This window comes from Miniopterus schreibersii (assembly GCF_964146895.1).
Source record: "Miniopterus schreibersii genome assembly, chromosome: 12".
Taxonomy (NCBI): Eukaryota; Metazoa; Chordata; class Mammalia; order Chiroptera; family Miniopteridae; genus Miniopterus; species Miniopterus schreibersii.
The window spans coordinates 24,678,743-24,702,120 of record NC_138112.1 but is presented as its reverse complement, the minus strand read 5'-3'; the positions used below and the strand labels follow the sequence as shown (position 1 = coordinate 24,702,120).

General features: G+C 38.1%; 1 pseudogene across 1 annotated transcript; it reads left to right on the top strand.

Annotated features, from left to right (window-relative positions):
• Window positions 1-15,418: 15,418 nt before the first annotated feature.
• Window positions 15,419-21,561, top strand: LOC308564983 (ferritin heavy chain pseudogene; annotated as a pseudogene). Its single transcript has 2 exons — window positions 15,419-15,561; window positions 20,860-21,561. The product of its transcript is annotated as a ferritin heavy chain pseudogene (transcript).
• Window positions 21,562-23,378: the final 1,817 nt, after the last annotated feature.

Sequence of the window (23,378 nt, the reverse complement as noted above, 5' to 3'; positions counted from 1 at the left end):
GGAACCTTCATACTCCTTTCCACAGTGGCTGCCCCAGGCTGCATTCCCACCAGTATTTCTTTGTTTTTATTCTCATTCTGCCATATTGACTCACTCTTATATTGACATAGCAACTAAAATGTTTGTATGTACGTTTACAGTTATGGATAGCCCCACTGATCAGAAATAATATTTTGGAAAAATATCTTGAGGTAGCAAATGTTAACTAACAAGCAGAATGATCTTACATCTTAGAGTTCCATATCATGTTTTACAACTAAAACTTTTGGTTATGAGAAAAATTTTGCATCCTAATTACTCTCTGCCTTTTCCCCAAGTTCTATCAATTTTTTTTTCTGGAGCCTCTTTTGAATGAGAAGGTAGCACTATGCCTCCTCTGATCTTTTGTAATCCTTAGTTCAGAATTACATATTCCAAATTATTACACTGTGATGCAATTTTTTGCTACACAAATGTCTCCATATCAATGGGATTTTTTTTTTGGAGTGGCAAAGTCAGCAAATTTTTCACTGTTCTCCCCTTGTTCATTTTAGCAGTAAATCATCCTGAGTTTCAGCTGGGTCATAGCTGCCCAGCTAGTGATTACATGTCCTAGCCTTTCTTGCAACAGTTGGAATTGACCATGTTTCTACAAACGCGATGTGAACAGAAGGGATACGTACAAAGGAAGTTGCTTGCATTCCACATTCTTTTTCCCCTCCCTTTCCCACAGTCTGGAAATATGCTTCCAACATGAAAGTAAGGACAATCCTTTGAGTGATAATGAAGAAATAAGATCTTAAGAATCTGGATGATGTTGTGGGTAAATCATAGCTACCCCATATGGCTCACTTCTTGACTTGTGAGAGAAAGAAAGAAAAATTCTGCTTTATTTGAGGCACTATAATTTAGATTACATCTGCTTAGCTTGTACTGTATTATTATAGAAATTGACTCCTGTAAGTGGGATATGGTCATCATAAAAATCAAAATATGTGCCTGGCCAGCGTGATTCAGTGATTGAGCATCGACCTAGGATCCAGGAGATCATGGTTCGATTCCCAGTCAGGGCACATGCCCGGGTTGCGGGCTCGATCCACAGTAGGGGGCGTGCAAGAGGCAGCTGATCAATGACTCTCATCATTTATGTTTCTATCTCTCTCTCCCTCTCCCTTCCTCTCTTTGAAATCAATAAAATATATTTTTTTAAAAATCAAAATATGCAGCATTAGTTTAGCGAGTTGTGAAGCAGGTAAAGAGGACAATACTCAGGCTAGAAAGAGGTAAGAACCCCTTGTTATGGGGCTTGAAAATGTATGCTAACTTGGAAACAGACCACATTACTACCAAGCTTGTAGCTCTAGAATAGGCTAAAAAAAACAGTCAGTTTTTTGGTGTATGTTGGCTGCTACTTGGAATTTTCATCAAAGTGCTGTAAGAGACACCAGATAAAGTTAGACAAGAAGTATCCCTCTTGCAAAAATAGATGGAAGGGAATATAGCTTTACTAATGGAGAGTTTCTTTGCCTCTGAAATGCAATTTAATGGATTAAAATGCTATTAGAGAGTTGGAAAGTAAACTTCTTATATTTCTTAAAGAGCACAATATAAGATTGTCATCAGAGCCAGCCTAGGGGCAAAGATCAGTTTAAGATTATTGGCTTTTCAACCAAGTTCCCAAGACTTTAGTTTTACATGGTATTAAGTTAGCTGACATTAAGGTAAGGGAAAGAGATGTGAGCTGAGTAAGAAGACAATAAATGAAAGATGAGAGTCTATGAGCTCTAAGAAAATTTATCCAAAATAGGTCTTTGAGTGTAGCTACTCTACATGGAACTGATTAGAAGCAAATAGACAAGAAGGTTGCTAAGATTTTGAGGGAATTTTATTACCAAAGAAATCACAAGTCTGATGTACAAGAGCCTATGGTTGTCAAATCTCTAACATAATAATCAGCCCCTAAAGTTCCTCAAGTAGAGTGCACTCTTTCTTGACCCTTCTGATGTGGATGGTAGACAGGGAAAATCTTTCCAAACACACAAAACCAAAGCCAGAAGGAACCATGAACAAGGAAGGTAGATCAGAGTTAGGCAGATGAATTAACCAAGGGGCTTATTCCACCAGCAGGAAACTTTCACAGTTCCTGTCCAGGAGAATTCAACATGTGCTATGGACTAAAATCTACTTTGAACTTTACATTGATGAAAGGATATTTTTTCATTTTTTATTTTAAAAGTTATTGTGGTAAAATATTTATAACTTAAAATTTATCATTTTAACCATTTTTAAGCACAGGGTTCAGCGGCATTAAGTACATTCACACTGTTGTGCATCCCCACCATCCATCCAGAACTTTTTCATCTTCCCAGACTGGAATTCTGTATCTATTAAACAACAGCTCCCCATTCCTCCCTCTCTCCAGCCCCTGGTAACCACCATTCTACTTTCTTTCTCTATGAGTTTGAGTATTCTAAGTATCTCATATAAGAAGAATTATATGATATTTATAGTAATATAATTATAATATTTATCCTTTTGTATCTGGCTTATTTCACTTATCATAATGTCTTCAAGGTTCACCCATGTTGTAGTATAATATCAGCACCTCCTTCATTTTTATGGCTGAATAAAATTCCATCGTATCTATTCTTGACTGAGATCTTCCATAGGTGATGTTGTGTCTTTCTCAAGATATCACAATTGGGGTGTTTTAAATTCAGTTATCCTATTCTTACTCTACTACTGTGTATTAAGGTTGGGGAAGGCATATAACTTGTGTTTCGTTGACGGGTTGCCAGATCATAAGGAGCTACTTCCAGACCTGATACAGAGACTATATCACACTCTGGTGCTGAATTTTCAGCTGCATAGGATAGGATTACTGTATAGGATTTAAGGTGGGCTCCCTTGTAGAAGGTTTGGGTGTATTTGTGAGGAAAGACACATGGATCCCAGGTGGCTAGAAGGCAAAACTGCAATACAGACTGCTAATTACCCACGTATATTCATTCTCCTAGTCCATTTAATAACAGAAGCTCCAAGTTTTAACTAAGCATGGAATTAGTCAGAAAGATACTACATTTCCTAGCCTACCTTTAAGGTAAGGGAGAGGTGACTAAGTTCTAGACAAATAGATGCTAGTAAACCTGATGTGTTAAATCTCATAGTTACATCCATTAAATAAATTTAAAAATGCTTACATTTCATTTTCTCTCCCTTTTCCCTTTCACAGAATTGGAACAAAGATGGTCCGATGAACTGTCTTTTAGCAGGAGAAATGGAACCACACTTCAGGGGATAGTTGAGCATCATAATAGCAGTAACTGGGTCCCTGAATGATCTTGAGCAAAACCCCTGGTAGACAAGATTGGATGGATTTCTATACGAGAGAGAAAAAAACCTGCCACCTTGATGGATTCACTGTATTTTTAGAGTTTTTATGTTACAGTATATTAGTCTATACCCTAAGTATTCTAATTAGATGATAAAAATTTGAATTGATAATGGAGGAATATTTTTGATATGGAGAAACACAGTCATACTAACATTTTAAAAGTTTTCATTACATCTTAACTTATTGATACACCAGGAAGTGTCTCTTAATCTTTATATTCCTAGCATTTATCCCATAGTCTGACATGGTAATCACTGCATATTTCTTTCATAAATTAGACAAATAATTCACATAATAACAATAGCAACATAAGAATGGTTGTACTTATGATTCAAATAGCTTTTTAAATGAGCATTACCTGCATTACGTATTAATTATACATGTTTCCCTAGTGCCTAGGCCTGTGCTTTCTCATCAAGATTTAAATTTAATTACTACTCATCATACCCATCCTTTCCTAACAAAAAATCTCCTTCATCCCTATTTATTTGTCCTAAAAAAATTCAAATCAATTATTTTAACAGCAGATTTAGAACAACAGTAGACTAAGCGTTTGTAAGGGCGCAGATGTGCTTGTCTGTAAAAGATTTAAAACTTTCTTTTTATATTTTTACCATCCCATAGCCAAATTTTCAGTGGTAAATTCCATACTGCTGTGCAGTATTACAAAATATGATGCGATCACAAAGAAATAAACCCTCAAATACCCTCTTCCACACACACTTAATCTAAACACAAAAAGTGTGCAATTTTACTTTCGATAATTATCTGACTGGCAATATTCACTGAGATGGTTACTAACAGAATATAAATAAAGGATATGTGTGAAGAACGTGGGAAGAACATCACTGGGCTGCAATATTCTACACAATGGAAGGAAAAGCTGCCTCTCATCTTCCTGTGGACGATCACAATGCATTTCTTCCTTCAAGCTCATTAGCACTGGGTATGGTATTGTTTCACTCAGTAAGTGAAAAATCAGATTGTGAAACTGAAAATGCTATGTCAGGAAGGCGGTTTGATATGTTGGGCAGAGCAATGACTGTGGAGCTAGAATATACCGCTGCATTCTGACCTTGCACTAAATTTTACTTTTTTTACTTTAGACAAGTAATCTAACCTTTTTAAGCTTCAAATTCTTAATTTATAGCATTAGTAAGATGGGCTAGGTGATCACAAAGGTGTTTCCTGGCTGTAGAGTTTTGTGATTCTATAAATTTTCCAATCCATCCTATAACATTAAAAAGCCATCCAACGTATATTAATTGAGCAATATATTTAGTGTTAGGCACCATGATAGATCCAAGTTAAAGATAAATGACCGAGGCAGACAAAATTCCTATCCCTCTAGAGATTACAGCCAAGTGTAAAGACAGAGACAATATTAATAATTATAACACTAAATAATTAATTGCATTTGTGGGAAGTGCTGCCAATAAAGGTAGACAATGACATAAGATAAAATAAACAAATCTGTTCCAGTCTAGAGTGCTAAGGAATCTTCTCTGACTAAAAAATGTTTAAACTGAGACCTGAAGAACAATAGCCAGACAAAGAGGGGTAGGAACAAAGGGGAAGTCGAGAGAGGAAATAGCATGAGCAAATTCCCTGTGGTGGAATAAAGTTCTGGCCCCAATTAAGTTGTTGAAACCAAGCCAGTGTTGCCGGAACATGCAGAGTGAAGGGGAAAGTGTTACAAAATGAGACTGGAGAGGGAGGCAAGGTCAGTTCATTTGAAGCCTTAAAGACAAACATATTATGAATTTTGGACTCTGTACAAAGATATACAGGAAGAGATATAAGAGTTTTAAGTAAGGATGTAATGTGATCAGTTTTGCTTTTAAAACATTCCTCTATCATTGAGGAATATTGGTGGCAATTATGGATATAAAGGAGCCCAGATCAGAGTATCGCAGCAGATAGGTGAGAGATGGCATTAAACAGGGTTCTTATAGTTAAAAGGGAAATGAAATGATAGATTTTTGATACATTTAGAAGCTAGGATCAACTAAAATTGTGATTGATTTGGATACTGGTGTTAAAGAAGTGTGAGATTTCAAAGGCCATTCCATATTCTGGGGCTTTAGCAGTTAGAAGATGTAGATAACATATACCATGCTGGATTATACCAGAGGAATCATCACTTTGGAGAAGGGGGGAGGTAATTATTTCAATGTAGAATAATGACTTTGTGGTGTCTACGCAACACCCAAGGAAAATGTTGTCTAGCATTTGGATACAGAGGTCTAAATTTTAATAGAGATATTTGGGATATATAATACATATTATCTTACATATACTATAAAGTTAGGAGTTGTTAACATGCATATTGAATTAAAATGACAAGAGAAGATTGAGGTAGTCAAGGTAGAAACTATAAAAACAAAAGCGAGAAGAGAAGGGAGGGAAAGGGAACAGAAAAAGCCCAGAACAAAGCACTGAAGATAGTCAGCATATGTCACATAAATGAAGAAAAAACAAGGAAACAGAAGTAATCAGAGAAGTAGCAGAGGCTGGTGGGAGTAGAGGTGGGACAGAAGCACTTGTCAAGAAGCCAAGGTAAGATGGTACTTCTAGAAATCAAACATGATCAACCACATGGAGAGCAACTGAGAAGTCAATGTGAGGCCTGAAAGGATCTACTGGTATAATTGACACAGGGGTCATAGGAGAGCTTAGCAGAAGTAGTTTTCACTGAGTGGTAAAAATCAGAAGTGAGTAGACTGAGAAATTAATAGGAGATAAGAAATGAGAAACGAAAATGGATATTTTTTTAGATGTTTCACTATAGAGGGATGAATAGAATTTATATAGTATCTGACAGGGCTGAGGAAGTCCAGGGATTCTTTTTTTTAATGATGGGAGAATGTGTTGAAATGTTGTTATAAAAGATCAAATAGAAAGGTAAATAATACCCCAAAAAAAGAAGATATAAATGGACTAGCTGATAGGAAATTTGCCTAACAACATAGAGGAGAAGGAGATCTATAACACAGGGAGAGTTTAATTGGAGAAGGGACATATCCTTTAGCAGAAGGGAAGGGGGAGAAGATGGTGGGGATGCAAGGGAATTTATAAGAAGGATTTGGAAACAGGAAGTTGAATTGGGCCCATTATGATGGCTTCTGCTTTTTTCTGCAAAATAGAAAAAGTTTCAACTGATGAAATTGTTAGAAGCCAGGTAAGAGATCAGAAGTTTAAAGAGAAGAAAAGAATGTGGAAACAGCCCAGGTGCCCATCAGTAGATGAGTGGATAAAAAAGCGATGGGACATTTACACCATGGAATACTACGCAGCTGTAAAGAAGAAGGATCTCATACCCTTTGGGACAGTATGGATGGACCTGGAGAGTGTTGTGCTAAGTGAAATAAGCCAGGCAGAGAAAGACAAACATCACATGATCTCACTCATATGTGGAATCTAAAGAACAAAATAAACTGATGAACAGAATAGATCCAGTGACATAGAAGCATGGAACAGACTGAGGGAGCTCAGAGGGAAGGCGGGGGTGGGTGGAGAGGTTAATTGAAAAACTTCTATGCTTATATGCATAACCCATGGGCACAGACAATTGTAGGGTGAAGGCCTGGAGTGGGGGTAGAAGGGGTCAATGGGGGGGGAGGGAAGATCTGTAGTACTTTCAACAACAAAGATAAATTTTAAAAAATTAAAAAATAAAGAGAATGTGAATGGAAAAAGTTTAAAATAGTTTCAGAAAGTAGAAAAGATAGACAATTAGAGAAACGAGAATATTGCCAGGCCCTGCTGAGACGCTTACAACAGGCAGTTATGAATCATCGAACAAGCTCTCTGCTTTGTTGTGCAGTTTACTTAAGTGAATTTTAGGAGCATGGAACCAGAAACCCAGGGAGAGAGTTGTATTTACTCAAAAGTGATGCTTTTCTGGGCAAAGGTGTAAGGGAGCCTAGAGATGAGAAAAAATGTTGGAAGCAGTGGATAACAGGATGTATGCAGATATATGAGGGGAAGAAGAGGGTGCTGACGGATAAAGGGGAAATAGCAGGGACAGTAACTGGGTGCTATAGAATTCTGGATGGCAACATTATTATTAATGTAAATTATTAATGTAAATAATTCAAAAGCTGATCTCCCAAACAACGGAGGTTGTGGTCAGAGAATTACAAAATTAGAGCTTTTTTAACTGGAGAAATTATGACGTGTATAAATAAATGCCCCATTTGCGGCCAAAGTAGGGGTTGATAGTAATGAAAGTGAGAATAATGTCACTGGATATGAGAAGGGTCATCTGTCTCTACACTTGCCTCAGTCTCTCCTATTGTCAAATAAAAGATTAACAAAAATGTAAAGAGCTTATTTTTAAATAATGCCAAATCATGCTTCACAGGATGACCATTCATCTTGGGCCAGCGCCGGCCAAGGAGGAAACACAAAACTACTAGGAGTATGAACAGCTGTCCAGAGAATGCGCACTTTCCAAAGGAGGTGACGCCTGAGCTAAGTCTTACAGGACAAACACTGGTTAGCCAGGTGAAAGGAGGAAATATAAAGAAAAGTTTCAGGCAAAAGAGCAAACATATGAGAAGTGTTCAAATCTAGTGTTCATTCATAAACTGTTTCTTTCACTTGAGAGCTCAATACTATAAGCCACCTGGAGGAACACAAAGATGCTTCAAAACCGTTCTCAAATGAAGAATTTTTAATGTGATCCCTTGCTGATATACCTAGACTGATACTTCCTAGATTTTAAGCTTAAAGACAGGGAGTAGGACTATTTTAAACACCTCAGTTCACTTAGTACCTAGAACAATCATTTGGTATATACTAGGCATTCATTACATAATCGTTGAATCCATGAGTGAATACATTCAATTTCTAGTCTAAGTCCCAGCATAAATTAGATCCCATGGTACTTGTTAAAAGAATGTTACATTTTGAACTAATGTGGAAATATATTTACTCCATTAAGCAATGGTCATACAATCTTTATTTGAGCACTTCCAATATCAGAGAATTTACTGCACTTTAAGGACAGTTGGTTTTTGGACAGTTCCAGATGTTAGAAAGATCTTCCTGATATCATGTCAAAATCCCCTGACTTTAATTAGCATCTTAATTCCTCTTCTTACCTCTGAAATCCAAAGCAATAGAGATTATGATTGATTCTTCTCTGACGTGGCAATAGTTCAAACACATCAAAGTAGCTATATCACCACCTTTCCTTCTAGCCCCACCTTACTTTCACAGCAAACCTTTTTCCCCAGACTAAGTATAGGAATTCCTTCTTTCTTTCCTCAAGGACACTTTGCTAGCTGTTACTTATCTTTTTGGTCTCAGATTACTACCTTAATCTCAGAAAAACCTAAAACAGAAAGATTAGATTCTTTCCTTATAAACTCTTGTATAATTCTAATTTTTTTCCTTCTTCATGCACTTTTAAAGTTAGACATTGTTAATGTCTGTCTTCCCTACTAGATATCAAGTACATTACAATAATTGGGCCCACAAGAGGGAAAGACAAACTAAACTATTGTCTATAGAGAGAGCAAACTAGAATAACACAGATAATTCTTAAAGGAGTAAACAAACAAGTAAATATACAGTTAAAATGACATAAATCCCAATAAAAAGGAAAGTACTTAATAGAAAGTAATATGGAAATAATGGGAAAGCAAGGGTCAGGAAAGGCCTTTCTGAGGCCCTGGTAATTAAAATGAGACTCAGAGGAGTAGACTTTGTTCTGTGAAAATTTGGGTTAGGGATATTCCAGAAAGAGAGGGGTATGTGCAGAGGTCTCTGGGGTTTAGCATGCTAATATGGCTAGAGCACATCTAGTGAGGAAACAGCTGGAGGGGGTATCCAATGGAGACTGCATTACTTGATGGAAATACTATGTTAAGGAAGCAAAGGATCTTGAAAGTGGATAATTTACAAGTGCGACAAAAACTTGACTAATATCAGTTCTACAAAATATGGGCACTATTTGTAATCAACATAAAAATATAATAATACAATTACATGGACTTCTGCTTCCAGCCAAAATAGTGAAACAGGGAATAACTGTAGGCTTCTTCCAGGATCAATTAAAAAAAAAACAGGGAAAAAAAATGAAACAATGGCTTTCAAAACACTGGACATGAGGCAAAGAAGGATAGTGAATCCTAAAAACAGGAAACAAAATATGGTGAGTCATACAATTGCCCCAGCTGCTTCCTTCAGAGAGCTTGTAGGCTGAGGTGTGGGGTGCAGGGACACAGATAGAGCCCAGTGGTCTTTCTGAGTTGGCAGGATGGCGCCGAGAGTCTGGGAGACTTAGGGGTTTCACATAGAAGAGAAGATGCACAGAGAGAATTACAGAGATTTGGAGAGGTTCCTTGAGTATTTATCAGTGTATACATACAAAGAAACTCCCTGAGAAAGAACTACCCCAAAAGATAAGAGGGAACAACACCTAGTGGTCAAACAGGGCCAAGAACAGTGCCCCTTACCACTCAACCTGGAAAATATGAATTCGCAAGATATTGGGTAGAGTACTCAGAAGGATCTTATGTCAGTTGTAGAGAAAAATTAACTTCAGATTAAATGGCGCATTCACCTGCAAAACAAAACTTAAAAAAAATCAATGTACATGGCCTTTATTATGTTGAGGTATGATTCTTCTATTCCCACTACGGCAACAGAAAGAAAAGAAAAAATAAACAAATGGAAATACATCAAACTAAAAAGCTTCTGCACAGCAAAAGAAATCAGCCTCAAAATACAAAGGTAGCCCAGGGTCTGGGAAAACATATTTGCCAAGGATGCATCTGATAAGGGGCTAATTTCTAAAGTGTACAAAGAACTCATACAACTCAGCAAAAGGAAGACAAACAACCCAATTAAGAAATGGGCAAAGGACCTAAATAGACACTTCTCCAAAGAGGACATACAGATGGCCAAGAGACACGTGAGAAAATGCTCAACGTCACTAATCATCAGAGAGATGCAAATTAAAACCACAATGAGGTGTCACTTCACACCTGTCAGAATGGCACCATCAACAAATCAACAAACAACGTGTGCTGGCGAGGGTGTGGAGAAAGGGGACCCTAGTCCACTGCTGGTGGGAATGCAGCCTGGGGCAGCCACTATGGAAAACAGTATGGAGGTTCCTCGGAAAATTAAAAATTAAGCTGCCTTTTGACCCAGTGATCCCACTTCTAGGAATATAACCTAAGAATCCTGAAACACTAATCAGAAAGAATATATGCACCCCAATGTTCATAGCAGCACAATTTACAATAGCTAAGATCAGGAAACAGCCCAAGTGCCCATCAGTAGATGAGTGGATAAAAAGCTGTGGCACATTTACAAGATGGAATACTATGCAGCGGTGAAGAAGAAGGACCTTGTACCATTTGGGACAGCATGGAGGGACCTGGAGAATATTATGCTAAGCAAAATAAGCCAGGTAAAGAAAGACAAACATCACATGATCTCACTTACATGTGGGATCTAAAGAACTTAATTAACTGATGGACAGAAAGGACTCATTGACATGGAAGCATGGATCAGACTGATGAATCTCAGAGGGAAGGAGGGGAGTGGGTAGAGGGGGAGAGAGAAACCAAAGAATTTATATGCATATATGCAAAACTCAGGGACACGGACAATGGTGTGGAGAGGGACTGAGGAAGGGGGTGGGACCGCGTGGAATGGGTCAAAGGGAAGAAAAAGAGACATCTATAATATTTTGAACAATAAAAAAAATCAGTGTACAAAAGAATCACTGTTTGCATGTAACTTAACTCCTGTATCATCTTAACTGTGGCCCAGAAAAATTTCCTCAAGGATATGTATAGGAATATAAACTATCCAACATCAAATAAGGTAAATTACAATGTCTATTGCTTAATGTTAAATATTTATAACAATATAAAATTATTCAGCACCAAATAAGGTAAAATACAGTGTCTAGCATCTAATGTAAAATATACAGACATGCAAGTCTGTATCTAATAGATATATCTTTTATAAATGAAAGTGAAATAAATTCTCAGATACATAAAAGCTGAAAAATATATCACTAACAGACTCACACCAAAACAATGTTAATGAAGTTCTTCAGGCAGGAGGAAAATGATACCAGATGGAAATTTAAATCTATACAAAAGAATAACAATCATTGCAAATGAAAACATCATGGGTAAGTACATAAGATTTTTAATATAATTCAAATCTCCTTAAAAGACATATTTATAGTTTGAACAAAAATATCCTCAAGGATATTTATAGTTTGAACAAAAATATCCTCAAGGATATTTATAGGAATATAAGCTGCACTGTGGAGTGTATAATACATATAAAAGTGGAATGTCTGACAACAGTAGCTAAAGGTTGGAGACAGGGAGAAAAGGATTTATTGTAGAATTCTTATCCAATATTTAGTGCTATAAAATCTCTTGAAGGTGGATTGTGAAAGTGGAAGATGTGTGCTATAAACCCTAAGCAATCACTAAAATAACAAAACAAGGAGTTATAGCTACCAAACTAACAAAGAAGATAAAATTAAATCATTAAAAGTGCTTAATGAGTCCAAAATAATGCATAAAAAGAGGGAAAAAAAGTAGACGATGAACAGATGGGACAAATACAAAACAAAATTAATCACGTTAAAATAAGATCATCTAACTCTACCAATGGAAAGCCTGAGATTATCTAACTAAATAAAATACCCGCCCCATTGTATATGTGTACCACATCTTCTTTATCCAATAGAACATTACTTGGCCACAACCAGCCGGTGTCACTCAGCGGTTGAGCATCGACCTAGGATGCAGGTGATCGGGGCTCGATTCCCGGTCAGGGCGCATGCCCGGGTTGCGGGCTCGATCCCTGGTCCGGAGCGTGCAGGAGGCAGCCGATCAGTGACTCCCATCATTGATGTTTCTCTCTCTCTCTCTCCCTCTCCTTTCCTCTCTCTGAAATCAATAAAGATATATTTAAAAATAAATTAATTAATTAAAAAAGAAAGTTTAGCTAGAAATTAAAAAAATTTTTTTAATCAAATTGCACCCTTTAAATAATTGCAGTTTGTGCAGCTCATTCTATATTAACTATACCTCAATAAAGTTATATCTGTTTGTGTATATATATATGTGTGCGTATAGTATATAATACATAATACATAAAATATATAATAATGTATAATAATATATAATAGTATATAGTATGTAATATATAATACTACATAAGATTATAATATGTAATAAATAATAAAAATACATATATATATATATATATATATATCAAGAGGATTAAAGATGTGTGTGTGAAAGTATATAAGTGACCTTCCATTAAGAGTCATCGTCAGATCTATCCCATGCTGTAATTCAGTATCATAAATGGTTAGGATTATCTCACTTTATTTATTTATTTTTTTTACGTTCACATTCTTTTTTGTTTTGTTTTGTTTCTTTATCTTTATTGTTAAAAATATTACAGATGTCCCCTTTTTACCCCTACCCCACATCCATTTCACCCCCAGGCCTTCCCCAGACCAGTGCCTGTGTCCATGGGTTATGCCTATAAGCATATAAATTCTCTAATTAATCTCTCCCCACCCACTCCCCCACCCCTGCCTTCCCTCTGAGATCCCTCAGTCTGTCCCATGCCTCTGTGTCTCTGGATCCATTTTGTTCATCAGTTTATTTTGTTTATTATATTCCACATATAAGTGAGATCATGTGGTACTTGTCTTTCTCTGCCTGGCTTATTTCACTCAGCATAATACTTTCTAGTTCCTTCCATGCTGTGCCAAAAGATAAAAGATCCTTCTTTTTTACAGCTGCAGAGTATTCCATGGTGTGAATGTTCCACAGCAGGATTATCTCACCTTAGAATGTCTCGTAACGTCATATTCTGTTTAATGAAGTTACTTTCATTTACTCTTCTCTTATTTTCTGCAGTGCCCAGCTTAGTATTTTGCAAAGAGTAAATATTAGCTAATTCATAGTTGAGTTTAGTAGAAGTAAGCTTCCAGAGGAAAATATCCCCCGCCCCCAAAATAACAGTAATGGGACTTTAAAAACAAAAAGGATTTCTTAGAAAAAGCCGTTTAATTCAAAGGTCAAAGAATCTAAACAAATTGGAAATAAAATCCAAATAGTTAAGCATTCTTTCTCAGTTAAACCAATTTAAACCTTGTATCTGTCTTCCTAGTTTACAAAGAGGAAGATTTATTTTTATGCTAAGCACTCATTCATTTAGAATACACACAATCAGGAAGATCAAATAAACATGCTTTTAAAAATGGTACAATGCAGTAACTTGGTATACAAATTAACCTTCTCTTAAACTGCAGGATACCCTTAGATCTAAGAATATTAATAACATGCAGTTATGGGAACCACCCAAATCCAAACCTTTATTATGTAGAACAAATTGAGGCTCAAAGGCGTCTCGCCCAAGGTCCCGCAGGTGATGTGAACTGTGGTGTGATGTGTCCTGTAAGCGAGGGCTGGCTCTCTGAAAAATCCTGCGCTCTGGCTGGCCTGTGGGCACACAGCCCAGGTCAAAAGTGTACTCTTTGTTGAAAGCTTGCCAGTATGCTTGATGGCCACTTTAACCATCAGCACCAGTTTTTTCTGAACCATCTTTTCCTTAGATTCTCTAAAATTATTCATGTTGAGAAAAATAAAGAGAGTTATACAAAAAAAAAACACAACTCCACAAACTATAATGTTTGTAATGTGCCCAGGACTGGGCCAGATTCTAACTGCTGAAATAAGACATCATTGTAAAACAAATGGCATGTCATAGATTCCCATATTCTCAAATTTGATCAGAGATTGCCCAAATATGGACATTACTTTGGGAAGATTTATAAGGGTGAAATCATAGAAAAGGTCAGAAGAGAAGGAAACTTATGGCAACAATCTATCAGGCACCTTGGAAGGCCTGTTATAGATGCTGTATTATATAATGCTCACAACATTCTTAAAGGTAGCTACTATTAACCCCATTTTACAGAGTGAAAAACTGAGGCTATAAAGCATTAAGCCACTTGTCAAGGCAACAAAGTAACAGTTTTTTAAACCCATGGGTGTATGACTACATAGGGTTTCCATGTACACAGCCTCCCAGGCAGAAAGATCTAGCACAGAGGAAAAATTAGTGGTTTTTTATTATTCAAAAAGAATAATTCAGACACAAAATCACATCATGATGTCATTCAAGATTTTATGATAATATGTCTCTTACACTGCTTTTATTTTTAAAATGAAGAGTGCCATAAATGTTTTCCGCAAAAAAAAAAGAATCAGAAACAATAAACAATATATTTGTAAAGGATAAATCATTCTGAGCAAACCTCATTACTTTTATTTTTCTTCCAACAGAATTACATGCCCAAAAGATAATGGAAGCACAAAAGACACAATATATCTTGATTATTAATATAACTGATAGTGTCTCTTAGGCATTAGCCAGCACAATTAATTGAAAACAGTGTCATTCTGGAATGAAATTTGACTTAACAGAAACAAAAGGTCAATGTCACAAACTGTCAGGGGCCTGTCTGGGCTGCCTGCCTTGTCCGGCCCCAACTGCCATTCGTAATGGTACTTCTAGGGGCAGCAATTTTCTAGAATTACCAAGCAGACAAATTCTTCTGTCTAGCACTGATCTGCCTGTCTAGGAGACCCAACTTCCTCTGGATGGAGATAAAAGTCGGGGCCACGGAGAAGCTACAAGCCAGGGAAATGAACAGCAATCGTGAAACAAACACATAATGATTCAGGAAGGAGGAGTGTAAAACTACCTGAAGGAACCATCATGGCCTCAAAAACTTTGTGACTGAATTTAAAGTGAAGTTTACAACAGATCTAAATAAACAATGTAGCAGCAGGAGTGAGCTTTCAAAGCATAGAGAAAGGACAGAAAGTGAACCATGTTAGACTTCACCAAGTTTAGTAACCTGCCCAGTGGCATAGTTATTCAGGGCTTGGAGGGAGAGTTAAACTGTGGGTGTGTCAGTGTCTCCCAATTTTAACCAACTGAACTTCTCTGATGTCATTCTGTGTAAAGATGTACAGTGTCGACTCACACTCCTCACCTCCTTTACGCCAGACGCTGCTAGGCCTCAAAAGTCAAAGAGATGACCTGGGGGTCACTGGTAGTGGGAATATGCACAACCTTTTGGAACTCAGAAAATTAGACCCCATAGAGTGGTACATAAAGAGACGGCTTCCCGCTTTCTTCCTAAGAGCCTGCAATTCTTTTGAAGAAAGTAGATGTTGGTTTAATCAGAAGGCACGAGGAGGCTACTGTGCAATGCACCTGCTGGGTCTTCAGCCAGGAAGGAGGTGGCCAGGCTTGCCAAACTAATCACACCCTCGGACTTACCCTGGGAGACACCTGCCTCATCCAGATTTTAAAAGACTGACAACTTGAGCAACTTATTAGGAAGAAGGAAAATAAAATTCCTCATAAGTCATGCAGAGCAAAGAAACTTACGTTTGCTGTTTAGAGATATAAAAATGTGCCAGGATATAGCTTCTATTTGCCTAAGCTGAAGATAGGCAAACTCACCCTAGGCAAAAATATAAAGTTCACAAAATATTCTTCCATGTCTCTGGAATCCTGTTCTGCCTGAAAATGAGTGTGATAGACTGAGACTTCTACAGCTCCAGATCAATAGTTCTCAAAATTGGGTACATGGGGGAGTGCCCCAAAATCACAGTACTTTTTGCAAAACAACATGAAAGATTATATTTTAATTACTAGCAAGCCATGTAATTTATACTTAATCAGATGCCTTTTTATACTTGAGTATAATACTGATACATAATAACAGACATGAATGGTTTAAGTAAAAGTCAGAGAAAATGAAAAAACAAGAAATTTCTGTAAAGTATTGCTATCAGTACGTTTTTTTCTGAAAAGGGGTCCTTTGTACATCTTAGCAGTATTATGCATCTAGCGTACATACTTCTGGTGCATATTACTTGAGAAACACTGGCTTGGATCTAGAAAATGCTTAATTTGTGAAAATTCTGCTCCAGGATTTAAACTTAGTTCATTCCTAAAACAAATTAAAAAGCAATGGCCTCCCTTTGGGTTTGTAGTCCACTTTCTTCAGTATCTAAGGGCAGATTAAGTCTCTTCATTTAGCACAATCCTGCTGCTGCTTCAAAGGTTCCAGATAAACATTTTAAAAAGTATTTGACATTGCATCTTTTTTTTTCTTCCTAAAAATAATTCTTTGTGTTATGTTAGTATGAAACGATGTTATCATTTTGCTCTTTTGTTAGAGTTCCCATGCTTTTTAATGTACAGTATTGAGGAAGACTTTATTGGTATAAATTTTTTTTAATCATTTTTTATTTTTCAGTAACAGTTGACATACAATATTGTATTAGTTTCAAGTGTACACCCCAGTGATTAGATATTATATAATTGACTAAGCAATCATCCCAATAAATCTCATACCCATCTGGCACCATACATAGTTATTAGAATATTATTGACTCTATTCTTTATGCAGTACTTTACATCCCCATGAATATTCTGTAACTACCAATTTGTACTTTTTTGATCCCTTCGCCTTTTCACCCATGCCCCCAATCCCCTTCCCATCTGGCAACCATCATAATGTTTTCTGTATCTATGAGTCTTTTCTGTTCATTTATTTATTTATTTTTAGGTTCGATTGTTGATAGATTTTTTTTTATCTTTTTCCCCTTCTTCTTCTTAAAGAAGACTCTTTAACATTTCATGTAATACTGTTTTGATGGTGATGAACTCCACTAGCTTTTTCTTGTCTGAGAAGATCTTTATATGTCCTTCAGTTCTAAATGATAGAGTAATCTTGGTTGTAGGTCCTTGGTGTTCATCATTTTGAATATTTCTTGCCATTCCCTTCTGGCCTACAAAGTTTCTGTTGAGATATCAGCTGACAGTCTTATGGGAGCTCCCTTGTAAGTAACTAACTGATTTTCTTTTGCTGCTCTTAAGATTCTTTGTCTTTCACCTTTTGCATTTTAATTATGATGTGTCTAAGTGTAGCCCTATTTGAATTCATCTTGTTTTAAGACTCTCTGCTCTTCCTGAAATTGTGTGTCTATTTCCTTCACCAATTTAGGGACGTTTTCTGTCATCTTTTCAAATAGTTTTCAATGTCTTGTTCTCTCTCTTCTCCTTCCAGTACTCCCATGACACAAATATTGATATGCTTGAAGTTATCCCAGAGGCTCCTTACACTACCCTCATATTTTTGGATTCTTTTTCTTTTTCCTGTTCTGATTGGGTGCTTTTTTCTTCTTTATATTCCAAGTCACCATTCTGATTCTCAGCTTCATCTGCTCTACTGTCGACTCCCTGTATCTTATTCTTCATTTCAGTTAATGTGTCCTTTATTTCTGAGTGGTTCTTTTTTATTGTTTCCATGTTCTTATTTATGCTGTTGAAGTTCTCTCTAAGTTTATTTACTCTTCCCCTAAGTTCATTGAGCATCTTTAAAACAGGTGTTTTGTCCCGGCCGGGCGTGGCTCAGCGGTTGAGGTTCGACCTAGGATCCAGGTGATCGAGGTTCGATTCCCAGTCAAGGTACATGCCTGGGTTGTGGGCTTGATCAATGACTCTCTCATCATTGATGTTTCTCTTTCTCTCACTCTCTCTCTCTCTCTCTCTCTCTCTCTCTCCTTTCCTCTCTCTGAAATCAATAAAGACATATTTAAAAAATAAATAAAACTGGTGTTTTGAACTCTGCATCCAGTAGATTGCTCGTCTCCACTTTGTTTAGTTCTTTTTCTGGAGTTTTGTTCTGTTCTTTCATTTGGGACATGTTCTCATTTTGGCAGCCTTCCTGTTTTTGTCTATTTATTAGGTAGATCTACGATATCACCCGGGCTTGGTAGAGTTGCCTAATGTAGTAGGTGTCTTGTAGGGTCCAGTGTCGCAGCCTCCCTGTTCACTTGAGCTGGGTACTCTAGGTGCACCCCTTGTGTGAGCTGTGTACACCCTCCTGTTGGAGTTGAGCCTTGATTGCTATTGGCTCATTAATGGGAGGGATTTTCCCCCAGGCGGATCGGCTACAAGGACTATCTGCAACCACCATGGAGGATTAGCTGTACAGGGGCCCACCCCATGGAGCAGGACTTAGTTCAGTGATGTTCTGATGCCTGCTGAGGCTGCCCCTTGATTGTGTTGCTTGTGGAGGTGGTTGAGTGGTGATTCAACGTAGTCTGAGCTGTACACCAGGTGCCCTAGTTCTACAGCCTCCCAGGAGGTGCAGGCCAAGGTCATCCACCACCCGTGTTCTGTCTGGGGCCACCCTGCATGAGCTACAATGTGATCTGCAGATGGCTTGGTTTAGAGGTGCCCAGGAAAGGCCAAGCTGTAAACTAGGTCTTCTGCCACTAGGGCCAAGCCTGTGGCCACTTAGTGAGAGGTATGGGGCATGCTGAGGCCAGATGCTGCTTGTTTGAGAGATTTTAGGAAAGTCTGAAGCATGAGCCAAGACGGGCCATTGCTATGGAAAAGCCACTAGAAACAGCTTGGGTGGGCCACAGCTTGGTGGGGTGGTGTCTCTGGGAATCACGAGGGAGGGGTAAACAGTGTAAACCAGGTTGATGGAGACTCACATATGGTGCCTGCCTGTTGGCTTTGTTTGGGAAGGGCTCAGAAAAGGAACAATGGCCTCTGTCAGTACTTCTGTCTGGGAGAAAGCTGCCCTTTTAGCTCTCACCCTGATGCTAGACAATTCATTTCCTCCATGCATGTCCCTGGTGGCTTTGCAGCTGCTGCCCAAGCACTGGAACTAAGGAGGAATAAGTTTTAGTAAGATCATGCATGGGCCCTTTAAAGAGGAATTGCCTGGGATCCCAGCAGCCTTTTGCCTCACTCAGACAAAACCTCAACTGGTTTTTACAGCCAGAAGTTATGAGGACTTCCCTTCTTGGCACTGGGCCCCTGGGCTGAGAGGGTCTAGTGTGGTCTCAGAGGGACCTCCATAGTAGATATATCCCTCCTGATTTCTATCGGCCACACATGGGTGTGGGACCATCCAGTTCTGTGTCTCCATCCCTCTTACCAGTCTTGATGTGGCTTCTTCATATCCTTAGTTGTAGGACTTCTGTTCAGCTAAATTTCAGGCAATTTGGAATGATGGTTGTTCGGTAGTTTAGTTGGATTTTTGATGTGGTTGTGGGAGGATGCAGGTAGTGCATTTACCTACACCACCATCTTGACCAGTGGTCTTTTCTGGTATGAATTTCATAAGTAAGGGTTATTGCTTAAGGCTGGTCTTTTTTGGCTAATTGCAAACAGATATTCTGATGACAAAGATAGGATCCTCTTAATAAATACCTTTGTATCAGAAGCCAGTCTAAGTTTTCTCTCAGATAACACTGAATTTGGCCCTGGCCAGGTACCTCAGTTGGTTAGAGTGTTAACCCAATATGACAAGGTTGTCGGTTTGATCCCCAGTCAGGGCATATACAAGAATCAACCAATGAATGCATAAATAAGTGAAATAACCAATCAATCAGTCAATCAATCTTTTTCTCTCTCTCTCTCTCAAATAAAAATAAATAAATAACACTAAATTTGGCCAACTTCTGAAGCTGGAGTAGTACCTTTCTAAAATTGCTTTTTTGGAACATATTTAAGGATTTAGATAGAACCACTTGAACTATTTTCCAGTATTCATTTTCTTCAAGGCTTGCATTTATCTGGACAAAGTAAAGGATTCTAAAGAGAAGAATTACTCTCCAGATTTCCCAGGGGGTCCATACATACCTCAGACTTGTTTTCAAACAGACCCTACTTCTCTTAAGAGCATCACAATTTCCTGAACTCATAAACATATTAAAGGAACTCCTTTGCACCAGAACTACTAATCTTCTCTGTTTGGAGATTTTAAATGTAATTAATAGGTGTTTGTACTGCTGAGTTTGCCCTGAGCTTAACAGGGCACTTAAATATTCATCTACAGTCCTCTATAGCCTCCCTGTCTCAACCAAAGGTGAGGGGCATTGAGAATTACTTGTGAAAGTCACAGTTTAGGAGCACAAGTTCACTAAAAGACTGAGACCAAACCATAGGCCACAGAATGCTTCCCTTCTCCTTCTACCTTACCAGGACATCGATAGAGCCTCTGTAACAGGCAAATACAACTGAAAGAACTGTATGCTCCAGGTTTTATTTCCAGGGAATTCCAAGGACAGTAAGGAGACAATAACAAGAAAACCTGTGAAAATTTTAGCCTCTGACACCTACAGCTGCAGCAAAGAGTAAATACAGTCTAATGCTTAACCAGATGGCATAAAATCTCATTCTAAAGGTTATTCAATTCACTTTCTTTTACCCAGTGCGTATCATCCGGCTTTTAACAACAAAAAATTACAAAGCATACTCACAGACAAAATACACAGTTTGAAGAGACAGAGAAAGTATCAAAACCACACTCAGATAAAGTAGGAAAATTGGAATTATTATATCAGAAATTTAAAAGAATTGTGAAGCAGTCTTCATGGGGAGTCGCCGTGGTTTCCTGCTTCATCAGCGCTTGTGACCCATCCCAGCCGGCAGCCCAGACCCAGCCTCCCGCCAGCTCCTCACAGTGCCTCCGACAGCCCCAAGGCCCCACCACTGCTCCAGCACCGCAGCCACCTCACCTTAGCCACCACCATGAGCACGACCAGGTCCACCTGGCAGGTGCACCAGAGCCACCACCAGGACCTGGAGGCCACCATCAACTGCCAGGTCAGCCTGCAGCTCTACACATCCTATGTCTACCTGCCCACGTCTTACTACTTTGACCGAGATGATGTGGCTTTAAAGAACTTTGCCAAATATTTTCTTCACCCATCTCATGAGGAGAGGGAACATGCTGAGAAACCGATGAAGCTGCAGAACCAAGGAGGTGGCCGAATCTACCTTCAGGATATCAAGAAACCAGACCGGGATAACTGGGAGAATGGACTGACTGCAATGGAGTGTGCATTACACTTGGAAAAAAGTGTGACTCAGTCACCACTGGACTTACACAAACTGGCCACTGACAAAAATGACCCTCATTTGTGTGACTTCATTGAGACTCACTACCTAAGCGAGCAGGTGAAATCCGTCAAAGAATTGGGTGACCACATAACCAACTTGCCCCTGAAACTGGCCTGGCAGAGTATCTCTTTGGAAAGCACACCCTGGGAGACGGTGATGAGAGCTGAGCCTTTGGCTGGCTTCCCATAGCCATGGGGTGACTTCCTGGTCACCAGAGCAGTACTTGCATATTGGAGTTACCTTTACCTTTTCTGTAACTTGTACCAAATCATCCACTTATGTATTTCATTTGTACCGTTCCTTCAAATAAAAGTAATTTGGTACTCCCAATAAATAAATAAGTAAAAGAATTATGATTAAATTCTAAGGGTTCTAATGGATAAAGTAGAGAGAATACAAGAACATATGGGCGATGTAAGCAGAGAAATGGAGAGAAAGAATCAAAAAGAAATGCTAGAAATAAAAAAAACTAGCAAAAATGAAGTACACCTTTCAAGAGCTCATCATGCACTGGGTATGGTCAAAGACAGAATCAGTGAGCTTGAAGAAATGTCAACAGAGGCTTTCAAACTGAAATGCAAGGAGAAAAATGATGAAAAAGAACAGACTATTTAAGACCTATTGGACAATCACAAATGTGTAACATACATGTAATGGAAAATATAAAACATCTGAGAAAGGACTTTTATTCAAAATACATGACAAACTCTTAGAGCACAATAAGACAAACACCACAATAAAATGGGCAAAATAGTTGAAGTGATGCTTTACAAAAGAAGATTGAAAAATGGTCAGTGTGCAGACAAAAAGTACTTAATTTCAGGGAAATGCAAATTAGGATCAAAATGATATAACTGACACATTCATTTTTTTGGACAGTTATAGAGAATCAGTGCGGGGGAAGGAGAGAGGAGGCAAAAGTGCTACTTGCTTATGATAAAACAGTAAAACCAGAGGAAAACATAATCAGAACTAGTAGCTACCCAAAATAAAATGATATGATTATTTTGAGATTCTATCTTAGATATTATATATCTTATATAGATAGAGATATATCACATCTCTCACTCTCTCTCTCTCTCTCTCTCTCTCTCTCTCTCTCTCTCTCTCTCTCTCTCGCACACACACACACACACACACGCGCGCGCATGATCCCCTTTGACATGCTGGTAACTGAGTCATGAGTCTACAAGAGCTCTTCCTCCACTAAGAACAAAAATCTGAAATCACTGTTCTGTACTTTTGCCAAATTGGATAATTCAATGCTAAATGAAAAGTTGTATGGTGTAATAGAGAGAGCAATGGAAAAGGAAATGAGAAGATCTGTCCTTAATGAACTGTGTGACATGAAGTATTTCATTAAGCTGCAGGGCTTCAGTGCTCTCATTGACTAAGTAAGAAGACTCAACAAGATGACATCTAAGATATATTCTACTTTTTATAATTTTCTAATTTGTCATTCAAATAATTTTCCACTTAAAGATCCACCTGTGTTCATGATCTAAAATTTTACTGAAAAGATGAGTGAGTATTGGAATTAATTTTGAAAATGATCAGATTTGCCCGGCCAGCGTGGCTTGGTGGTTGAGCATCGACCTAGGACCCAGGAGATCCAGGCTCGATTCCTGGTCAGGGCACATGCCCAGGCTGCGAGCTTGATCCCCAGTTGGGGGAGTGCAGGAGGCAGCCGATCAATGACTCTCTCATCATTGATGTTTCTATTTCTCTCTCTCCCTCCCTCTCCCTTCTGCTCTCTGAAATCAATAGACATATTAAAAAATAAATATTTTTTTTAAAAAAAGAAATGGACCAGGTTGTAAAGAATATCCCATAGTCCTTACGTAGCATTACAGTGCATTGCATTTATTCATTCATTGAATAAATATTTACTGTCTGTTATGTTTCTAGGTACTCTGTTAAGCTGTGGGTATAAAATGGTAATCAACACATTTAAAGTCCTCACTTAAATTATAAAGAAGTGAGG